This window comes from Schistocerca cancellata, chromosome 9 (genome assembly GCF_023864275.1).
Source record: "Schistocerca cancellata isolate TAMUIC-IGC-003103 chromosome 9, iqSchCanc2.1, whole genome shotgun sequence".
NCBI classification, from domain to species: domain Eukaryota; kingdom Metazoa; phylum Arthropoda; class Insecta; order Orthoptera; family Acrididae; genus Schistocerca; species Schistocerca cancellata.
This window is the reverse complement of record NC_064634.1, coordinates 380,732,609-380,755,060: the sequence shown is the minus strand read 5'-3', so window position 1 is coordinate 380,755,060 and position 22,452 is coordinate 380,732,609. Positions and strand designations below refer to the sequence as shown.

General features: G+C 42.5%; 1 protein-coding gene across 3 annotated transcripts in view; it reads right to left on the bottom strand.

Moving 5' to 3' along the window:
- Window positions 1–22,452, bottom strand: part of LOC126100957 (protein spaetzle 5) — a 335,947-nt gene that overhangs the window by 267,077 nt on the left and 46,418 nt on the right. The gene's annotated exons all lie outside the window — the stretch shown is intronic.

Here is a 22,452-nt window from a genome sequence, read left to right as displayed (position 1 = left end):
TATTTCCAAGGCAGCCAACTCTGTCACGTACGCATAAATACCTCTACATCCGCATATACAGGGTGAGTCGCGTAAGACGTAACACCCCCATTACTCAGGGGGGGGGGGGGTTGCACGTATCGACAAGTGGTGTTCGGCGAATCATAGCCGACTTTGGGGCACATACTTTGGTACATGCACAATAATCACAACGTTTATATTGACCGAGATAATGAGGCAAGTACATGTAACGCATGTTGCTATTGTGATTCAAACTTCGCTCAAAAGACGCTGGGAAATATTGTACGATTGAAGGGTGAGGCAGTCGGAAGCGGCTGCAGACTGTAAACACGCCTCGCGCGACCCGCAGGCCGACTTGCCGTGCTCTATGCAGCATGCACGGCCTACGCTACGAAGGTAAATCCTCATCCGCCCTCTTTTAAGCGAAGTTTGAGTCACAATAGGAGCATGCGTTACATGACCATACGCGTCTTTTCCAGAGCGTTTGAATGATGGTAAAAAAAGTATAGCGTCCCATTTAAAAAACATGTACTTGCCTCATTATCTCGGTCAATATAAACGTTGTGATTACTGTGCATGTACCAACGTATGTGTCCCATAGTCCGCTATGATTCGCCGAAAACCGCATGCCGATGCGTGCAATCGCGCCCAGAATAAAGGGGGTGTTACGTCTTACGCGACTCACCCTTTATATTGCGCATGTCACTGTGAAATATATGGCAGAGGGTGCTTCGTACCAATATTAGCGATTTTATGATCATTGTATTTTTCTTCTTAGAGACCCTCATCCTTCACGAGTACTGATTATTAGTACAGAGATCCGTAGTTTGTCCATTACTTTTCTGACTAGCGACTCTGTGCCCACTCCAGACCATTGGCTTTAGTTCTATAGCCACCATAACCTTTTACTTTCTGGACCACGTGTGCCATCAATCTTGAAGGTTTGGATAAAAACATGAAAATGTCGCCAGAAATGCATATTAAAACATAAATGCAGATGCTAGCCAAGCCTGCAGGTTGTAGCGGTGTTTTTGACCACGAACGGCACCTGCCCAGTGTTCTCTATACGTTGTACGTGTCAAACGTAGCCACAATAGTTTTTTGTGTAGGTCTGAGTCAGTTATGTTGGAGCAAGGTGACTTCGAACGTGGGCAAATTGTTGGCATGGTGCGTGCTCCGTAACAAAGGTAGTCGCAGCGTCTTTTGTTTCAAGAGGCGCCACATACAGGGAAAGCGGAAAAACGTCCGCTAAGTCACAAGGCGGACTAAAGTATGTTTCGAGTTATCGTGACAGACGGTCACTGAAGAGGATTGTGACGACAAATAAAAAAACAGCAGCTTCAAACGTCACTGCAGAACTTAATCTCGCACTCGCTAATCATGTCAGCACGAAAAACAACATGAAAGGAGCCCAATAATCAGGAAATTTCAGAGCTATATGGAATTCCAAAACCACTCATCAATGCTGGAAATGACTGTAAAGGAGAACATGGTGTCGAAGCTGTAAAATCTGGACTATGGCGGTATGGAAGAATGTCATTTGGTGGGATGAATCTTGTTTCACACTGTTTACAGCTTCTGGCCGAGTCACTGAAGAGGATTGTGACCAAAAATAAGAATGCAACATGGTGGGGATTTGGTGATGATTTGGACATCCATATCGTGATATTCCGTGGGCCCCGTGGCTGCTCTGCAAGGTCACATTACTGCTCAGGATTATGTGATCATTTTGGCTGATGAGTCCGTTCCACGGTACAGTGTTTGTTCCCCAACGGTGATACTGTGTTTCAAGATGACCTAGGCCCCTTTCATACAGCCCGCCTCGTCCAGTACTCGTTGTGTGAGCACGAGGATGAACTGTCGCATCTCTCCTGGCCATTAGCCACCACATCTCAATATTACTGACCTTTGTGGTCTACTTTGGAGAGAAGGTTATGTGATCGCTATCCACCTCCATAATCGTTACCTGAACTTGCCACTGTTTTGCAGAATGAATGCTGTACGAATTACATTCCCTTACAAAACATACCACCTGTATTTATCCATGCTGAGACAACTGGAAGCTGTTTTGAATGTCAAAGGATTTCCTACACCGTATTAGGCATTGTGTCGTGTTTACGGTGTTTTGTTTACCCCCTTCATTAGTTAAAAAATTTGGCAAAGGTATTCGAGTTTTCTTCTCTTGACGGTATGAATGTTTCTAAATCTTTGTTTATTCGACGCAGTGCTGCTGCACTTGTGACTATCTGCCCATGACGTACTTCATATCCTTCGGTACTCCTCAATTCAAATGCCTCCAAATTTTTACGTAATACTACGATAAGTGTCTACAACTCCGCAGAGCAGCGTACTGAACAAGTTCCATAGATACAGCCGAGTCACGACTTGTGAGAACTTCCTTCCATTTCTGGAATGAATTTCTGGCCTGTTCAATTCTGCAGCGAATTTCCTAAGAAAAGTCCCAGTTATGGCCGATTTGACACTCCAAATATTTATATAATGAAATCCTTTCCATCATATCATTACTGAGAGCAAGAGTGCCCTGAATTTAATCTTGGTTTCTGCTTACAGCCACCTATTTAGTCTTTTTGACGTTTAAATGTAGCCCCCATGGTGTTGCTCACTTCGGTAGGGATGATTAGTAGTTCTTGCATATCTTTCAGCTCGGTTGCAAGTGAGACACCGTCATCGGTATATCTGATGTTATTGGTGTTAACCGCATTAATTACCACTCCCTGATATTTTGCATCAAGAGTATTTCGGATAATCTTCTCAGAACAGGCATTGAAAAGGAATGGGTAGAGTATGTAGTCCTGGTGAACTATCATAATCGATACTTCTTCCGACAGCAAACTATGGACATACACATCCACACTTTAGTCGTAGTACCCGTCTTTATATTTTGTTTCGGGAATGGAAACTAATTCCACGTGCTCCGTTTCTGCGATATTCAACTGCCTTTGTTGTTGTTGTGGTCTTCCGTCCGTAGAGTGGTTTCATGCAGCTCTCTACGCTACCCTGTCCTGCGCAAGTCTCTTTATCACGGAATAACTACTGCAGCTTACATCCTTCTGATTCACCTCTTGGTCTTACTCTACAATGTTTCCCCCACATTTCCTTCCAGTACTAAACTGGTAATCCCTAGATGACTCAGAACGTCTCCCATCAACCGATCCTTTCTTCTAGTCATGTTGCGCCACAGATTTCTATTCTCCCCAATTCTGTTCATTATTTTATCGTCAGTTATGTGATCTACCCATATAATTTTCTGCAGCACCACATTTCAAAAGCTTATATTCTCTTCTGTCTAAACTATTTATCGACAACGTTTCACTTCTATACATGGCTGCACTTCAGATAAATACCTTCAGAAAAGACGTCATAACACTTAAATCTGTATTCTATGATAACAAATTTCTCCATATGCTTTTCTTTCCATTGCCAGTCTACATTTCACATCCTCTTTACTTCAGCCATCGGCAGTTATTTTTTGCCCAAACCGAAAAATTCTTCCACAGCTTTAAGTGTCACGTTTCCTACTCTGAGTCTCCCAGCACCACCTGATTTAATTTGACTACGTTCCATTATCCTAGTTTTGCTTTTGTTGATGTTCATCTTATATCCTCCTTTCAAGACACTGTCAATTCCGTTCATCTGCTCTTCCAAGTTCTTTACAGTCTCTCACAGAATTACAATGTCATCGGCAAATATCAGAGTTTTTATTTCTTCTCACTGAACTTTAATTCCAACTCTAAATTTTTCTTTGATATCGTTTGCTGCTTGCTCAGTGCGCAACTGCGTAACAGCGAGGATAGACTGTAGCTCTGTCTTACTCCTTTCTCAACCACTTCTTACCTGCGACTCTTATAACTGCCGTCTGGTTTCTGTACAAGTGGTAAATAGCCTTTCGCCCCCAGTATTTTACCCCTACTATCTTAATAATTTCAAAGAGAGTATTCGAGTCAACGTTGTCAAAGCTTTCTTTAAGTCTAGAAATTCTATAAACGTAGGTTTGTCTTTCCATAAACTAAGATAAACTATAGGGTTAGTATTGAATCGCGTTTTCCTCCATTTCTCAAAAATCCAGACTGATCTCGGACGTCGGTTTTTACCAGTTTTTTCATTCTTATGTAAAGAATTCGTGTTAGTATTTTCAACTATGACTTGAGTCAGAATATTCTGAAATAATTATAGCATGCCTGGGCTTACCGCTACAAGGCCTGTCTTTTGGAACCAGAACACGTGACATCATTAGTGTGAAACAAAGTCAAGATATATTCCTGCTATGTTCTTCTGCAAGTCTCGTGTGGCTGTGTCCATGACCAAAATAAACAATAATACTGAGAGTGCTGACCCATCACGTAGCCAAAATGTCGATGGAAAGTTGCCAATTGGATCCACCAAACAACAGCTTTACGACAGTAAAATGATTTTGAGTGTTAGTCCGCGTCATTACACAACACGAAAACAATCTATACATCCTCGCCCCTAAGCGGACCGCTGTAAAGCTGATCGAAACGCCGGTTGTAAAGTTATTTTAACGTTTTATAACGACGCGGGTTAACGTGTAAAATGATTTTACTCACTGGTAGTAGAAGCAGATGAACGTATGGCAGTTTTACGTGTTCTTGTAGAGTATTTTGATCCAGTCACTATTCAGGCTAGTCGTAGTCACTGAGAGTGTACCAGATTAGTTGATTTGGAACGTCGTCAAGATTTTTAAATCTACGAAAGCACTGTGTCTTGGTGTGACTTTCTCTTAACATTTTTCATTGAGCCGACGTGGTATAACTGTTCATGTTAGTAGAGAGGCAATGATTCAAGAGCCTTTTAAATATCTTCATTTATGTGGTAGGAGACGAAATGGATGAAAGTTTCCACATCTGAGTCGTTCACACCTGGTCTTATCAACCAATCAGTTCGTACTTGCTTGATGATTGTAACGAAGTCTAAAGACTGTTACCCAGGATATCATATCTTCATGCCGACGTTTCCTCAATTTCCAAAAGTTTGAGTCCTTTTCATCTACATCGGGTGTTCAAACTTTTGAATATTGAGGAGAATGGCGATACTGAAGTGATATCCTGAATGCCTTCAAGTTCTCTGCGCTGTTCAATTCCCTAGTTGTTTCCAGAACGTTAAATGATACGAAGTTTCCTACAGTTACATGCTTTTAAACACCGAAGTTACACCATCTCTGCGCATTTGTCAATTAAACGAGATTTATGTCCAAACTAGTGTATTTATAACAACCGGACAAAAAACTAGCGATCCCCAAGTCACTTGAGCCTAATACCGTGTAACACCAGCTATAGCGCGGATAACGACCTCAGTCTGCCGAAGAAGACTGTAAGATACGTTATATCGAGCTGAAGACAGTAATTGATGACAGGAACCCCTACAGCTATCAAATTACACGTGTGTTGATTGCTACGTTTGCCTGCTGTTCCAAATACTCCCACACATTTTGAAACCGAGTTCCTCTGACAAGCCGTGGCCCGAGTCCCCGGGTCTTGTCGCGCTGTTGTTGTACCATGTTACATGGCCGCCATAGGTACAGAGTATCTTCTATATACGGTTGACAGTTTTATTTATTTATTTATTGTTCCGTGGGACCACATTAAGGAGAAGTCTCCATGGTCATGGAACGAGTCAATACATGAAATTATAACACGATTGTAGAAACAGATAAAATGAAATATAAGAAACATATTCAGGTGACACGTCATTAGTTTAAATAAAGAAAATCAAGAATGTAACACTGGAATTTGCTTAATTTTTTAGCTCTTCCAGGAGCTCCTCGACAGAATAGAAGGAGTGAGCCATGAGGAAACTCTTCAGTTTAGACTTAAAAGCGTTTGGGCTACTGCTAAGATTTTTGAGTTCTTGTGGTAGCTTATTGAAAATGGATGCAGCAGAATACTGCACTTCTTTCTGCACAAGAGTCAAGGAAGTGCATTCCACATGCAGATTTGATTTCTGCCTAGTATTAACTGAGTGAAAGCTGCTAACTCTTGGGAATAAGCTAATATTGCTAACAGCAAACGACATTAAAGAAAATATATACTGTGATGGCAATGTCAGAATTCTCAGACTATTGAATAGGGGTCGACAAGAGGTTCCAGAACTTACACCACACATAGCTCGAACAGCCCGTTTTTGAGCCAGTCCGTGCTGGTACGCCAAAACATTGGGCAGTTCCATTCACTCTGTGGTCATGGCCACGTCCAAATATACAGGGATGGGCAAAAGTAGGGAAACACCAAAGATATTGCACTTAACCATGTCTGATACGGTATAAGAAATCTTGGGCGTTTAAAACAGCTCCCAATCATCTGGGAACTTGTCTCCAATCGAGCACTTGCAGGGATTTCATGGGACGAGAAGTGGCTTGTCCGACTCGTCAACTAACTCTTACAGAAATACGTCGCATAACGTATCCCAGGACAATATTCGCTATATGTGCAATCGACTGGAAGCCAGAGATAGCGCCTGCATTGTCGCCCATGGAAGCTGCACCATGTACTAATACCGGTGTTTCAGCATGGGTTGATGTCTGATAATTCAGAACCGTCTCTGCTGTTGATCTGTTAATGTTATCATTTCATGTACTCGGTATTCACTATTGCAACAATAAATCTTGAGTGAACTGGAAGCCTCTAAATGAATGTGCTAACTTTTTTGCGGGAGTGTACTGCGGCTGGACAACAAACGAAAATGAATGAGCTTTCCTGAAGAAATTAAAATTTGTTCCCACATATATGCATTTCCTAATGATATCCTAAAGGACCAGAGTCATCCAACAAAACTTGTTTGAGGAATTTCCAGAACTTGCCCATATAGCCAGAAACTTTGTAGGGCGAGCCTGTGAACTCTTCCTCGTTTTTCCTTTATTATTTATAAATGTGATTCAAACTGCGAGTCAAATATGTAATTTTAATTCTTTGATGAAAATTGTTCCGGTCACGAAAATTGATAACTGTCGGGAAAACGATATGTTGCCCACATGCACCACCGTATCCATATCCGGCGACGCCTAAGCGCTGAGGATGACACGGTGGCCGGTCAGTACAATTGGACCTTCAAGGACTGTTCGTCCGGTGTCTTTTTTTTTTTTTTTGTAAAACATACTATATTATTTTTATTTTATCCAGTTTGTTGTCAGTGTCGTAACGATGTACTGACTGAAGATTTCAATATGTATTACGCTAACTGAAGCTAGGTTAAAACCCGAAACGCGTATTAGCGTAAATAGAAATACATAAAAAAGTGTCTGGTTGCTCTCTTTCCTGGAATAATATAATCCGCAGCCTCGGAGCTTAACCGCCAATAAAGTGGATAAATTATTAATGTTGATCGCCTTTTTCCATCAGCAAGGGCGTAATCAATCGCTAATTTCTATCCGAGGGAGATGGGGTAAGACGATGAAAACCGTGCCACTGACTGTCGCCTGACCTCCGTACCGTAATGGTAGCAACAGGTCTACATACTGCGGATGTCCGACAACGCGTGAGGACGGCTCTTCGAGCGATTTGACGAGAAGCGTTTGCTGACTGTTTCCAACAGCTTTACAACCGGAGTCAGATGTGTGTTGTAGCTCACTGTGATTACTTTCGAGGCCAGTACAGGTATTTTATTTGTAGCTGTTGCTTTCTTTAGGTTCTGAGACCATTCGCCGAACTTCTGTGAGATTTAGGAACTTATTAAATATTACTGTATAATTTTGTTTCCCAGTTTCTAAATTTAGTTTTAGGGGGTTCTTCAGATGCTCATTTTTTCCATTAGAAGGTTACTACACGATCTGTTTCACTATATATAGCAGTTGAGCGCTAACTTACAGCTGGGAAAAGAGAATCGGTTTTAGATCTAAACTGCCTGTCGTATTAACGAGCGTTGGTCTGGTACATCGGTTGGCAATAATGTGCTGTTTGAAGGGATTACCGTTTGTGTTTATACGAGTTCCGGGACTGTTATTCAGATCGGTCTCAGAAACACAAGACAAGAACACAAACTAAAATTCAGAGAATTAAGTTCGCATGATACATACATAGACGACGCAGTAGAAATGTTTCCCCTTAGATTTAGATTACATTGTAGCGTCAGAAAGCGGTTTTGGTCATAGAAACAATGGAAGAATATCCATGATGAATGAACCCTAAAACTGCGCTCTGGCCAGCCGCTGTGGCCGAGCGGTTCTAGACGCTTCAGTCCCGAACCACGCGGCTGCTACGGTCGCAGGTTCGAACCCTGCCTCGGGCATGGATGTGTGTGATGTCCTTAGGTTAGTTAGGTTTAAGCAGTTCTAAGTCTAGGGGATTGATGACCTCAGATGTTAAGTCCCGTAGTGCTTATTGCCATTTTTTTTTTAACTGGGCGATAACGCATGGAAAAAGCAGATAAAATTTTCTTTTATGAAGCAAATATAACTCATGTTTAGTTGTTACTGTTTTAATACCTTGTGACCACCGACAGATGAGTATTATTTCTAAGGAAACTATAAATGTCTTTTTCGTGCGCCGTATGTCCTCATCAAAGAGAAGTCTAGTTTTATTGCCACCATACAATTTAGTATTAAACCGCACGAATTAGAAAACGCTGTCACAGAAGAACACGGTTTCTGCGGGCTGCGGACTGCAGGCGCAATTGTAGGCGTCTTCAACAAATTAACATCCTGACCGCGGTAGTTACTGTGTAGTACAGTGAATTTAGGTACCCGCCAATTACTTTTTATTGATTTATGCTTTTGAATATAATACGACACATGGAGCGAATACTTATTAGTATTTAATTACAAATAATTTACAAGACGCCATTACGGGAACGGTGATTTATGAGCTCGCGTATAGGGAGCGCGGTCGAGACCTGACCTTGGCTGGCGTTGTCCCGGAACTGACGCTATCTTGATTCTGCTGATAGCCTACATCGTAACCTCAGAACATGACTCATACAGAGATTATGAAAACAGCCTCATGTATTTCGAAGAACATTTGCATAAACCGGTTTATTGGAGTACGAACGTGATTTTAAGTACGTTTATTACAGGTATCCGTGTTCATCAAGTACTCTAACTGGTTCAACATTTTGTGTGTTTTTTTTCTGTTACCTGTTTCTGCTTCTCATACTTAATGAGTGAAATGCGGGATACAAGAAGAACTGTAACGGCTTCCACGTTGCATGTTGGAGGAGGACTAATCCGATTCGATGAGCCGGGTGAGACGAAACAACGGACTGGAGTTCTCATTCTGCTGAGATCAACAACAGGAAGCACTGCTGAGAGCCACTTGCAATAGAAGTACAGTACTTATTGGTACCACTCTTCAATTTGTAGGTCTTTGAAGTAATTCAAGGGTCGTAAGGCAGATATATTTGTCCTGCTCGCAATTCCGTCAAACATTGCTCTACGACTGAGTGTTAAGAGCTGTAAAGAATTATCACAAAAGTGAAAGGACAGTATTAGGACGATAGTTTACTCTTCATATGGAGATACATCGAAAGCATACGAGGGTTTCTAAAATCGAACTTATTTTTCAAAATAAGGCTCTTATACTTTGTTAGCAGCATGGAAAGCTGCATCGAACCAGTCTTCGAAGTGAATACCACGAAACTAAAAACAAAACTTTGTTAACAGTTACCTGCAAAAGAGCTTATTAAAATCCCAAGTTATCATCCAGAACATTTTTCGTCGCTTCACTCGATTAAAAGAAATTACAAACTTAAAGCAATTACACTTCTTGAAACAATTTCTTTATCGTGTTGTTGCATAATGTTGAATCAAATGATATTATACTGTTCGTTCATGAGAGAATGAGAAACTACCGATTTAGTGTAGGCTCGAAAGGCATGTTTATCATAACTTTGGGAAAAAGAATACTCCTTATCACTTTACCTATCACAAGGTGATGGGATTGGCTCGCATTTGCTAAAAGCCAGCTTCAAATTCCTGTGGAATTATCCCAGGTTTGGATTTTCTGCGATTTTCCTAAATTGCTTAAGGTGAAATACGGGATAATACATTCGATAAAACCAGGTCCGACACCTTTCCCTACTGTTGTACAAGTGAGCTAGTGCTCAGTCCCTTATTAGTTCTGTGTTCACGGGATGTTAAGAAAAATGAAATTTCCTTCCCCGCCAATTGGACAGGGATCATGTTATAACTGAATGTTTCTTGTTGAGCTTCCGCCTCTCGTTACAAACCACGGAAAACGTAAGTAGGGACGACCAAAGGAGGGTTTCGACATTAACAGCATGACCGCCTTCCTTGTAACTTTGGTCATTACTAAGATATGAAGAGCAGTAGGTCTTCTTTTAAACAGCGTCCTATCGTTTAAATCTGATAATCCACTTCTTCTCCTAAGACTTGTTCAAAAACATATCACAGCCTACAATTCAAATGAATAGGTGCCTTGTGTTAAACTTCCCGTTTTCCTCAATCGTCACAAGAAGACGAGAAAACATCTGTCACGGAGGTAAAGTCTTGTCAGAATATCGTCCTCTGTAGAGTTTCCGTGTCTGAGCAGCTATAGTCTCACATTACAAGAAAAGTTATCTAATCTTAGACTGCCTTTAATGTACACAACATATCGTTTAAATGTGCAGCAGTACTGCGCTGCATATACTCGTTTTGTAAATAAAAAATGTTATTGGAATTACTGTTCTGCTAGCTTGCATTGTCCATGTACAAGTAGCATTTCAAACTTCTCTTCATTGGTGTATATCTCACTCCCACAAACCTTTGATTGAAGATAGTTGGCTGAGTAAATGGCGTGCGTTTTCCTTGTGTTTGAATTTGTTTACTATGAAGTCCAGCAACTAAATGATGATGATGATGATTGGTTTGTGGGGCGCTCAACTGCGCGGTTATCAGCACCCATACAAATTCCCAACCTTTGCTCAGCCCAATCTCGCAACTTTCATGAATGATGATGAAATTTTTATTTAATAAAATTGCAGCCAAATAGCCATATACAGTTACTATGCTTAACATTTTACATTTACATTTTACATTTTTGCATATTCATTTATCGATTTCACTCTTTTACTGCACAGTTCTATGTGATATCGTTCACAGGCTTCGTTACACAGTTCACATACACATGTTGCGGTTGGGTCGTGATAAGTTTTGTTTTTGCAGATTAGATGGTGAAAGCCGTGAATAGAAAGTCTCGTTACGACATGTCGCTGTTCGAAGTTTGGTGCTGTCCATGAGCGGTTCGTCATTGCTTCGGTGCCATAGAACTCCGGCCATATTTTTTCCCGTTTGTCCTCCATGATCTTCAGTTGCTTTCTGGAAACCCTGGTGTGTGGCATCATATATCGAAGTCTGATGTCTTCAATTAGGAATGTCTCTCTCACTAGCAGGTACACTAGTCTAGATCTTGTTATCTTTGAGAGACCTAGTGCTCTTTTTAGATAGGTCGATTTTACCTTTTCTAGTGTTTCTAGATTTTTTTCTGTCAGGTGGTCCCATATCACCTCCATCCCATAGGCCAGGATTGGCAAGATTTTTGTGTTGAATAATTTCATGGCTGTTTCTAGACTGAGTAGGCGGATGTTTTTGATGTCCTGTATTGCTATTATTGCTTGGGCTGCACGTTCTGTTGTAAGTTTTGTGAAGCATTTGGCTGTTGGTTGCAATGTCACTCCTAGGTATTTAAAGTTTGATGAGGTTTTTATTTTTTGTCCTCTGATACTGATTTCCGCATTCTTGGGTGTTTTGCCTCCTTTTCTGAAAATTACCATTTCTGTCTTTGTTATGTTTATGTGTAGTTTGTGTTCACTGCACCATCTGTCTATTTTCTCAATGGTTCTCTGCAGCTTCTGTATGTCTGTTGAACCTACGGCTATATCGTCAGCGTATGCATATACATACACATCTCCTTCATTTTCTCCAATTCGAAGTACTTCTTCAGTGGCAAGAATGTACAGCAAAGGGCTCATTGGGTCACCCTGTAAGACACCGTTCGATTGCAGAATGGGGCTCGAGAAAGAGAGGTTGTCTGATATTGTAATTAAGTTGTATTCGAGGATTGACTTGATTATTCCTGCCCATACGCTATCTTCTCCCATTGTGTTTTCCAGTTTTCGGACTATGAGCTCTTTTTCCAATAGGTCAAAGGCTTTGGTAAAGTCTATGAACACTGTGTAGAACATTTGTTTCTTTTGTAGCGCTTCATCGATGTTGTTTAGAAGAAGCCTGACTGCTGTAAGTGTTGATCTTCCAGATCTGAAAGCTATTTGTCGTTTTGGGAGATGACTGTCCACAGAGGCTTGGATTTTTTGTGTTATTATCTTTGAAAACATCTTGAATTGAGTATTTTCCAGGGCTATGCCTCTGTACTTGTTTGGGTCCATTGGGTCTCCTCTACTTTTGTAGAGAACTTTTACTGTCGAGTGTCTCCATTGTGTCGGAATTCTTCCAAGTTCCAGGCATTTGTTAAACAGTTTGGTCCATATGTGTTGGAGGGCCTCTTTTGCATCTTTTATATGTTCATTATATATATTATCAGGTCCTGCTGCTTTCTTGTTCTTCAGTGCTTTTATTGCTTCTTTCACGTCTTCTTCATTCAGGGGTTCCCATGTATTGTCTTTTTCCTTAGTTTGATGTTGTTTCTCTTTCTTTGGGGGTGTTTTGATTCCTCGTTTGTTCAGTATCTTACTGAAGTGGTCTTCCCATTCCTTCAGGTCTGTATTTGGTGTATGAGCCATTTTTCTTGGTCTTGCTGCTATGTATGGGTCTTTCTCTGCTTCATCCGCTTCTCCTTTTGCCCCTCTTTCTATGTATTCTTTTTTCTTCTCTTGTATTAGTTTTTTGTAGATTCTCCTCTCTTCTGCGTACAGTTTGCCTGTTTCCTCGTCATGCTGGTTTCTTAGTCTGTGGAGGGTTCTTAGAATAGTGTTCCTTTTGCTGTAGCATTCAGCATCGAATCATCTTTTGGCCGTCCTTGTTTTGGGGATTGTTTGTATCACTGAATTTTTTAGGAGGTCTTCTATTTGGTCTGTTGCTTTTTCAAGGTCTCCTTCCTCTATGAAAGTGTCTATTTGTGTTAATGGTTCTTGCTGGTTTGTTAATTTTTCTATATCAATTTTTCTTTGTGTGATTTGGTGGGTCTTTCTTGCTGGCGGTGCCGTGACGATATTTATTTTTTGTCTTCATTGGAATGTGCTTTCGTATAGGAGTTTTGGAGTCATGCCATATTGGTTGAATACTTCCTTCTATGTCTCCTCTTGTTAATGCGATATCAATGGTGCTCTTCCCATCGTGGCATTTGTATGTAGGTATCTGTCTATCGTTAAGTAGAGTGAAACTATCTTCTTCTAGGGTTTCAACGACTAGTTTTGTTTTATAGTTTTCTGTGTCTATTCTGCAGTTGAGATCGCCTGCAATAATGGTGGGTTTGCTGTCGCATTGTTTGATGAATGTGACTATTTCCTCAATTATTTCTACAGCATTTGTGTGCGAATTAAAATAGGCTGCAATTATATTTATGTTTGCCGCTTCTACTAGCATAGTATTTTCTTGTTTTATGATTTTTTTGGTGGGCGTCATCCAGGGTTTCAGTAGGATATATATTCCTCCCATGGGTCGTCCTCTTTCTCCCTTCTTTGCCATTAGGTGATAATTATAGAAATCTTTATGTTGCCAGCTGTCTATCAGGAAGGTTTCTGTTAGAATTGCAAGATCAGAGTTTTGCAGAATGTCTGTTGGTGTTAGGTTAAGAGCACTTTTTACTCCCTCTGTATTCCACAAGACTGCTTTTATTTCTTGCTCTTCTGGTTTTCTTCTTAGTTTAGTTGAGCTCTGCTCCCTCTTCCATTGATCGTCTTGGGAAACGAAATCGACGTACTTTTTTGTTTTCTGGCAGAATTCTGGTTCTTGTGTGATTTGTAGCTTTTCAAACGGAATGCCTACTTTGAAAGCTTTTTTGTCGCCCAGTGTGCGCAGTTCTTCACATTCTAGTTGTCCCAGTATTCCGTTAATGTTAAGATATTTCACTACTGTAGCAGTTGTGGTGGTTCTCTTTAAGTTACCGATGTATAGCTACGCTGTTGTTTCTGATGATGAAATGATGAAGACAGCACAAACACCCAGTCATCTCCAGCAACTAGACGATGCATGTTACTTCTACATCTACATCGATACTCCACAATCCACATTACGGCGCGTTGCGGAGGGTACCCCGTACCACTACTAGTCATTTCCTTTTCTGTTCCATTCGCAAACAGAAAAAGGGAAAAACGACTGTCTATATACCTCCTTGTGAGTCCTAATTTGTCGTACCTTAACTTCGTGGCCCTTACGCGCAATGTGTGCTGGAGGAAACAGAATCGTTCTGCAGTCATCTTCTTTCTCGATATTTTTTCGATAGTGATCCTCGAGATGAATGTCGTCTTCCCTTCACGGTTTCCCACTTGAGTTCCCGAAACATCTCCATAAAACTTGCGTGTTTTTCGAACTTATCAATAACAAATCTAGCAGCCCGTCTCTGAATTGCTTCGATGTCTTCCTTTAATCCGACCTGATACGGCTCCCAAAACTCGAGAATCACTCAAGAATTGGTCGCAGTACCGTCGTATATGCGGTCTACTTTACAGATGAGCCACACTTCCCAATATTCTCCCAGTAAACCGAAGTCTACGATTCGCCTTTCCTACCACAATCCTCACATGCTCGTTCCATTTCATATTGCTTTGCAGCATTACGCCCAGATATTTAAACGACGTGACTGTACCAAGCAGCGCACTGCTAATGCTGTATCCGAACACTACAGGTTTGTTTTTCCTACTCATTCGCATTAACATAGATTTTTGTACATTTAGCGCCAGCTGTCAGTCATCATACCAATAGAAATTTTTTCTGAGTCATCTTGTATCCTCCTACAGTCACTCATCTTCGACACCTTACCGTCTGCTACAGCTTCATCAGCAAACAGTCACAGACTGCTGCCCAGCCTGCTAGCCAACTCATTTATGTTTATAGAGAACAACAGCCGTCCTGTCACACTTTCTTGGGGCACTCCTGACGATACCTTCGTCTCTGATAAAAACTCTTGCCTTCTTTAACACCCTGAAATGGATCATCGGGTCAAAGCTTTCCGGAGATCTAGAAATATGGAATGTGGCTGTTGCCCTTCATCCATAGTTCGCACTATATCATGCGAGAAAAGGGCAAGTTTCTGCAACCACAATGATTCGCGGATATAAGCTTCTCAGTCTCAAGAAAATTTATTATATTCGAACTGATGTAATTGAGATTGGTCTGTAATTCTGCTTGTCCGTTCTTTTGCCCTTCTTATACACAAGAGTCGTTTGGGGCTTTACGCTGGGCGACAGATTACGGATGACTGCAAGCTACGTAAGGGGCCAATGCCGTACCCTCGTTATCTGCACTGTGTGGTAGTACAGAAGACTCACAATCAATTTTACAACCCTCCTCCGTAGCTGAGTTTGATAAGGCGTGCCGTGCTGGGGAGGTAAGTTGCCTGTAGCTGTCCGACAAGAGGACGGGAGGTGGTGGTATAAAGTTCCCGATTACCAGTCTTTGCGCCAATGTCCTAGATTAAATTCCAAACCCCTCCGCAGTGCCTCGTGAAATGAAGGCTTGTGACACTGTTGATTGCTATCCGTCCGTCGGTTGAACAATAAGCTCGGAATCCCCCTTGGTCTTATTCAGTAAGAGTAAGCTACGTACCGTCATCGGCTTTCACCGTATCTCTTCTCTCATTATCATCACACAACACAAACATAGCACTGCACTATACACACATCCATTACACTCACCTACACTCCACAGCTGCACATACGTACGACACAATTATCACATATCCACAAGCATAGGGGCAAATGTATGCGGAGGAAGAATATAAGAATATCGTTTCCGACGGTTGAATCCACCCATTGGATATCGCCTTACGACAAAAAAATGGTTCAAATGGCTCTGAGCACTATGGGACTCAACATCTTAGGTCATAAGTCCCCTAGAACTTAGAACTACTTAAACCTAGCTAACCTAAGGACATCACACACACCCATGCCCGAGGCAGGATTCGAACCTGCGACCGTAGCAGTCCCGCGGTTCCGGACTGCAGCGCCAGAACCGCTAGACCACCGCGGCCGGCGCCTTACGACATTTAATGTTTAAAATCACTTTTGTTTTACTTTTAAACAACGTCATATTTACGAGAATGCACTCTGTAATACGTATCTGAACACGTCTCGGGTTGAGGAAGTGAATTATCGAATAAAAAATATAGGGTGTTATTTAAAAACAAAGTTATAAAAAGGGAATCAATATGGGTAATATCCTCCTGGCATCCAAACACCATTTGCTTGACACCTTTTTTATTTTGTTTCTGGACAAAAAGTTACTCTGGGTATTCGTAATAAACGGCACCCAGTGTCCTGCTCAGTTGCAGTGGTGCTTATTTTACGGGTGATACTATTGGGGCTAGGACTATGAATCACATTGTGTTTGTATGAGCTAATCTGATTTTCCGCTGCATAACGTTTTCTTATTAAGTAACGTAAAATGGTAATATATTAAACACGTGTAAAGAGTGAAGCGAAACTCCCGGAAGGATTCATTGCTACCTGTGATTTGTCCACCTCACATCACATCTGACAGAGTGAATGCTTTTATAATGGGGACCCGAGATGTGAAGATTACCGTAAATGTAGCTTGGTCGTCACTGGTGATACGGAAATTTTGTAAGGTTTCACTGCTGAATTTCCGTGCCGTAGCGGTCGCGCGGTTCCAGACTGTAGCGCCTAGAATCGTTCGGCCACGGCTGACGGCTGCTGTATATGTATATGAGCACACGGTTATTCTGTGTTCATGTTGCAGACTTCCAAGGATGATAGATTTGAGGTAAGGGAACCTGGTCCCGAAACGAACGAGTCGAAAATTATAAGCGAAAATCGTTGTAATACCTCTGACATTAGACTACATGTACCGGTAATGTTGTTGCTAAGATTGTAGGGTGAGGAACTTTCAGACGTGGTAGTATGGACCGAAACAAGAAAAAATATCAACTGAACCTGCATATCTTAAGAGCTATGAGCACTTGTTCGTCTTCGCTGCTGCGAAACGTATTTCCTCTGTTGAACAAGTGCTCATTGTTCTTAAGGTACGCATTTTAGAGCCCATGTTTACTCGACTTTCTTTTTTGTTTTGTTCCATACTACCATCTGTAAAAGTTCCTCACACTTCAATCTTAGCAACAACGGTACCGATACACGTATTCCACTGTCAGAGGTATTACAACGATTTTCACTTATAAATTTAGACTCGTTCGTTTCTGGACCAGGGATCCTTACTTCGAATTGATACATTTATCCTTCTCCATCATCTGCAAAGGTCTGTAATATCATCACGGAATAACCCTGTACTTATATACATATACAAGCGCCGGCTCATATAAAATCGACGCTCTGTAGCGTCGTTGGATGAGGTTTACGGACGCAGGTTACTATCCTCATTTTGTTCCTTATTGAGGCCTTCTACATCCCCTCGAAGTCTGCCGGTGTAATTTTGAAACATCCTGTGTATTACTTGTACTACAGAAGAGTTGGTGGAACAAGATTCCTGACACTGCAGTGGGCCCGGCGGGGTTTCTTCACGTGTCTTCATCAACTAACAACGCAACGCTATTTTGGATATGTCTCTATAGCGAAGCCTCACTGTTGCTGCAGCTCTATAGACAACTAATGTTTTCGCCTACAATCGGATGCGCTTTGCAACTGAAAGGTGACAACTTGCCACCAGCCATCAGGGACATTCTTTTGCCGATTCTACCATAAACAGCCAAAACCTTCACCCGCTTACCCCGTCCCAGTTGAAGGTTGCCTATCTGGCTTCCAGTGGCAACAAAAATACCATTTTCATGAAATGTGATAGCAATAGTGAATACGAAGAACCACCAGCTGTATAAGAGAACGACATCGAAGAAAATTTGTGCCGGGCCGGGACTCGAACCCGAATTTCCCGCTTTACTGGAACGGTCGCCTTAACCGCTTCGGCTTTTCGAGCACTACCCACGCCGAGACAAAAAATTTGATATGTCGTCGTTCCACAACCTGTATAGGTGCACATACCTTGTAATTCTCGTACAGGGGAGTACATTTAATTGAAAGTCGCTGCCCTGTATCGATGCATAAATACGATATTGCAGTGCTTTTGTTGTTAAGAAGGACGATGTAATGTTGCTTCGGACATGTATGCATTGCGTCGTTCTTCGTAATAACACACACTGTAGTCTCGTAATTAGAATTTCAATATTTAAGTTTAAAAATTTAAAATGCTGCCATAACCTACACAGTAACAAGTATGACTTACGAAGATGCTTTAAAACAATTATTCGAGTATTAAAATTAAATACTAAGTGTATGCCTTGAGACGCCGTTAACACATGGCTAGCAGAATATCTACACTACTGGCCATTAAAATTGCTACACCAAGAAGAAATGCAAATAATAAACGGGTATTCACTGGACAAAAATATTATACTAGAACTGACATGTGATTACATTTTCACGCAATTTGGGTGCATAGATCCTGAGAAATCAGTACCCAGAAAAACCACCTCTGGCCGTAATAACGGCCTTCATACGCCTGGGCATTGAGTCAAACAGAGCTTGGATGGCGCGTACAGGTACAGCTGCCCATGCAGCTTCGACACGATACCACAGTTCATCAAGAGCAGTGACTGGCGTATTGTGACGAGCCAGTTGCTCGGCCACCATTGACCAGACGTTTTCAATTGTTGAGAGAGCTGGAGAATGTGCTGGCCGGGACAACAGTCGAGCATTTACTGTATCCAGAAAGGCCCGTATAGGACCTGCAACGTGCGGTCGCGCATTATCCTGCTGAAATGTAGGGTTTCGCAGGGATTGAATGAAGGGTAGAGCCACGGGTCGTAACACATCTGAAATGTAACGTCCACTGTTCAAAGTGCCGTCAATGCGAACAAGAGGTGGCACCCCATACCATCACGCCGGGTGATACGCCAGTATTGCGATGACGAATACACGCTTCCAGTGTGCGTTCACCGCGATGTCGCCAAACACGGATGCGACCATCATGATGCTGTAAACAGAAGCTGGATTCATCCGAAAAAATGACGTTTTGCCATTCGTGCACCCAGGTTCGTCGTTGAGTACACCATCTCAGGCGCTCCTGTCTGTGATGCAGAGTCAAGGGTAACCGCAGCCATGGTCTTCGAGCTGATAGTCCATGCTGCTGCAAACGTCGTCCAACTGTTCGTGCAGATGGTTGTTGTCTTGCAAACGTCCCCATCTGTTGTCTCAGGGATCGAGACGTGGCTGCACGATCCGTTACAGCCATGCGGATAAGATGCCTGTCATCTCGACTACTAGTGATACGAGGCCGTTGGGATCCAGCACGGCGTTCCGTAATACCATCCTGAACCCACCGATTCAATGTTCTGCTAATAGTCATTGCATCTCGACCAACGCAAGCAGCAATGTCGCGATACGATAAACCGCAATCGCGATAGGCTACAATCCGACCTTTATCAAAGTCGGAACCTGATGGTATTTCTCCTCCTTACACGAGACATCACAATAACGTTTCACCAGGCAACGCCGGTCAATTGCTGTTTGTGTATGAGAAATCGGTTGGAAACTTTCCTCATGTCAGCACGTTGTAGGTGTCGCCACCGGTGAGAACCTTGTGTGAAGGCTCTGAAAAGATAATCATTTGCATATCACAGCATCTTCCCCCTGTCGGTTAAATTTCGCGTCTGTAGCATATCTTCGTGGTGTAGCAATTTTAATGGGCAGTAGTGTAGATTATATTAATCAAGTATTTGAGAAGGAGAGTATTTTTGCGACTTCGAACAAACTTTAGACATCATTTAGTGCTTTTTGAAACTTTCTCTTGCACCTCCCCCTCCCGCCCCCCCAAAAAAACCACACACACACACACACACACACACACACACACACACACACATTTTACGGACAATATCTACGTATGGCCACTGAATGCATCAAAAAAATTGTATTATTCTACGATATATACTTCAGGAGATATGACATCGTAAACTGTGAGACGCTTTGAGATGCGTGAAAAACTAGCTTTTCTTAGAACGGAGTATTTTTATACACGGTAGTTCGATTCATTAAAAAATCAGGGGCAGGGTGGGTGGGACGGAGACTGATATTCCCAGGACGGGATTACCAATAATGCTGGGGTAGCTCCGCTACCGTGTGTTTGTGGACCGGCTGGAAGAGCACGTGGCTGCAGCGATAGGCGTAGCGACCCGCGATGTAGGTCAGGAGAGCCAAGGCGCGAGCGAGCAGCGCCACGGGCACCAAGGCTCCGCCGCGCTCGGCGAATACATCTGAATATTTAGCGCCGTTGACTCGGCTGGTGGCTGGTGGCTGCTGGCGACTCCCAGAAGGTCAGCGCGCTCCTGCTCGCGCCGCGCCTCGCGGGTCACGCGGGGCAGCTGCAGGATCCAGCGTGGCCGCGACATCGGGTTTCTCGTCTGCCGCGCGCCGAGCGGCGAAAGTCCGCCGCGCTACTCTCACCGGACAATTGCGCGGTGACAATGGCAAAGGGCAAACACATTCATATACGTGACAGTGCTGATCACCCTGCTCGTACAAATTAGAGCTCGTACGCTTTACTGAAGATCGCTCTTCCCTTAACGCCATTCGTAAATGGAGAAGGTAAAGGGAGCAAAAGGTATTAATAGCAAAAGGACCCTCAGCCACACACCGTGACGTGGACTGCGCAGTGTACAGGGAGTTCGAATATTATAGTCACAAACGGCAGCGACGAACAGACGAGTATGGAGCCGTCCACATGTGTACTAAAAGGAATTCGTGAAGCTTCGGTTACACGATAAGTCAATAAAATCTAAAGGCCATAAATTCAACTAAAAAAATAGGCATCGCAATTACGAACAACTTCAATTCGAAAGAAGTCATAGAAAATGTTGTGAGAAAGGCGAACCAAAGACTGTGGTTTATTGGCAGAACACTTAGAAGATGCAACAGATCTGCTGAAGAGACTACCTACACTACTCTTGACCGTCCACCTTTGGAGGACTGCTGCGTGGTGTGAGATCCTTACCAGGTAGGATTAACGGATTCCACTGAGAACAAAGAGGAATAGCGGAGAGAGTGGCACGGACATCATACAGGATTTGGTATGGACATAATTGAAACAAAGGCATTCTCGTTGCGGCGAGATCTTCTCACGAAATTTCAATCACCAACATTCTCCTCCGAATGCGAAAATATTTTGTTGACGTGGCTGTTGATATACTTTCCGGGATGTGAGGTCGTGGTCCAAGAACTTTTCTGCTCCTTACGTTTCGTCCAGGACTGCGCTGGACTTCCTCAGAGGCGCTGCTCCGCTGAGTCTTGCCGACTGACTGGTCGGGTGTCTGAGAGCGACTTATATATTTGAGAAAGGGGGGCGTGGTTCAGGTGACACGTGATGAGCAGTGATAATCCATAGCAAAGATAAGGTTGACTATCGATTACCACCTTGTCAAAGATAAAAATTGTTAGCAATTTTGTAGAGCCACTGTCCATATATCGCTAAGTTTCATAGCCTCCTCTTTCCTATTAAAATTATCGTGATGTTTATAAATTTCAATAGCTTCTCTATATAGCCGTGGATAGTAATTTAACGTTGTAGATAAAACTTCGGTATCCGAAAACTTCACTTGGTGGTTGCCTGGTTGAAGAGCATGTTCCGCTACAGTTAATTTTTCTATTTTTCCAAGTCGACAAAGACATTTATGCTCTTTCAGTCGCGTGTTTACGCTTCTTTTGGTAGTACCAATGTAAACTTTACCACAGGTACATGGAATTTTATACACACCACATGTCGACAGGGGAGGGCGTTTATCCTTCACAGATCGTAGTACTTGACTTATTTTCTTTGTTTTCTTTGTTGATGCTGACCTTCATAGGGACAAACGGTAACCAGAATGAAACAACGGGAATTAAAGCTCGTACGGAAAGATATAGGAGTCTTCTGCGCTCTGTTCGAGAGTGGAATAATAGACGATTATTGTGAAGATGGTTCGATGAACCCGCTGCTAGGCACATAGGTGTGATTTTCAGAGTAGCCATATGGCTATCCACGAGGAGAATGAAACAAGCAAATAATCCTGGTAAACATAGCTCTCGAAACTAATCTTTTCCCCAATACGACTGAGTACACAACTTATAACAGAGTTTCCGAGAATCCCGAGAATCCATGCTGCAGATATGCACCTTAGGACAAACAAATTATGTCTCCAGAATGAGATTTTCACTCTGCAGCGGAGTGTACGCTGATATGAAACTTCCTGGCAGATTAAAAGTGTGTGCCGGACCGAGACTCGATCTCGGGACCTTTGCCTTTCGCTGGCAAGTGCTCTACCAACTGGGCTACCCAAGTCCCGAGTTCGAGTCTCGGTCCGGCACACAGTT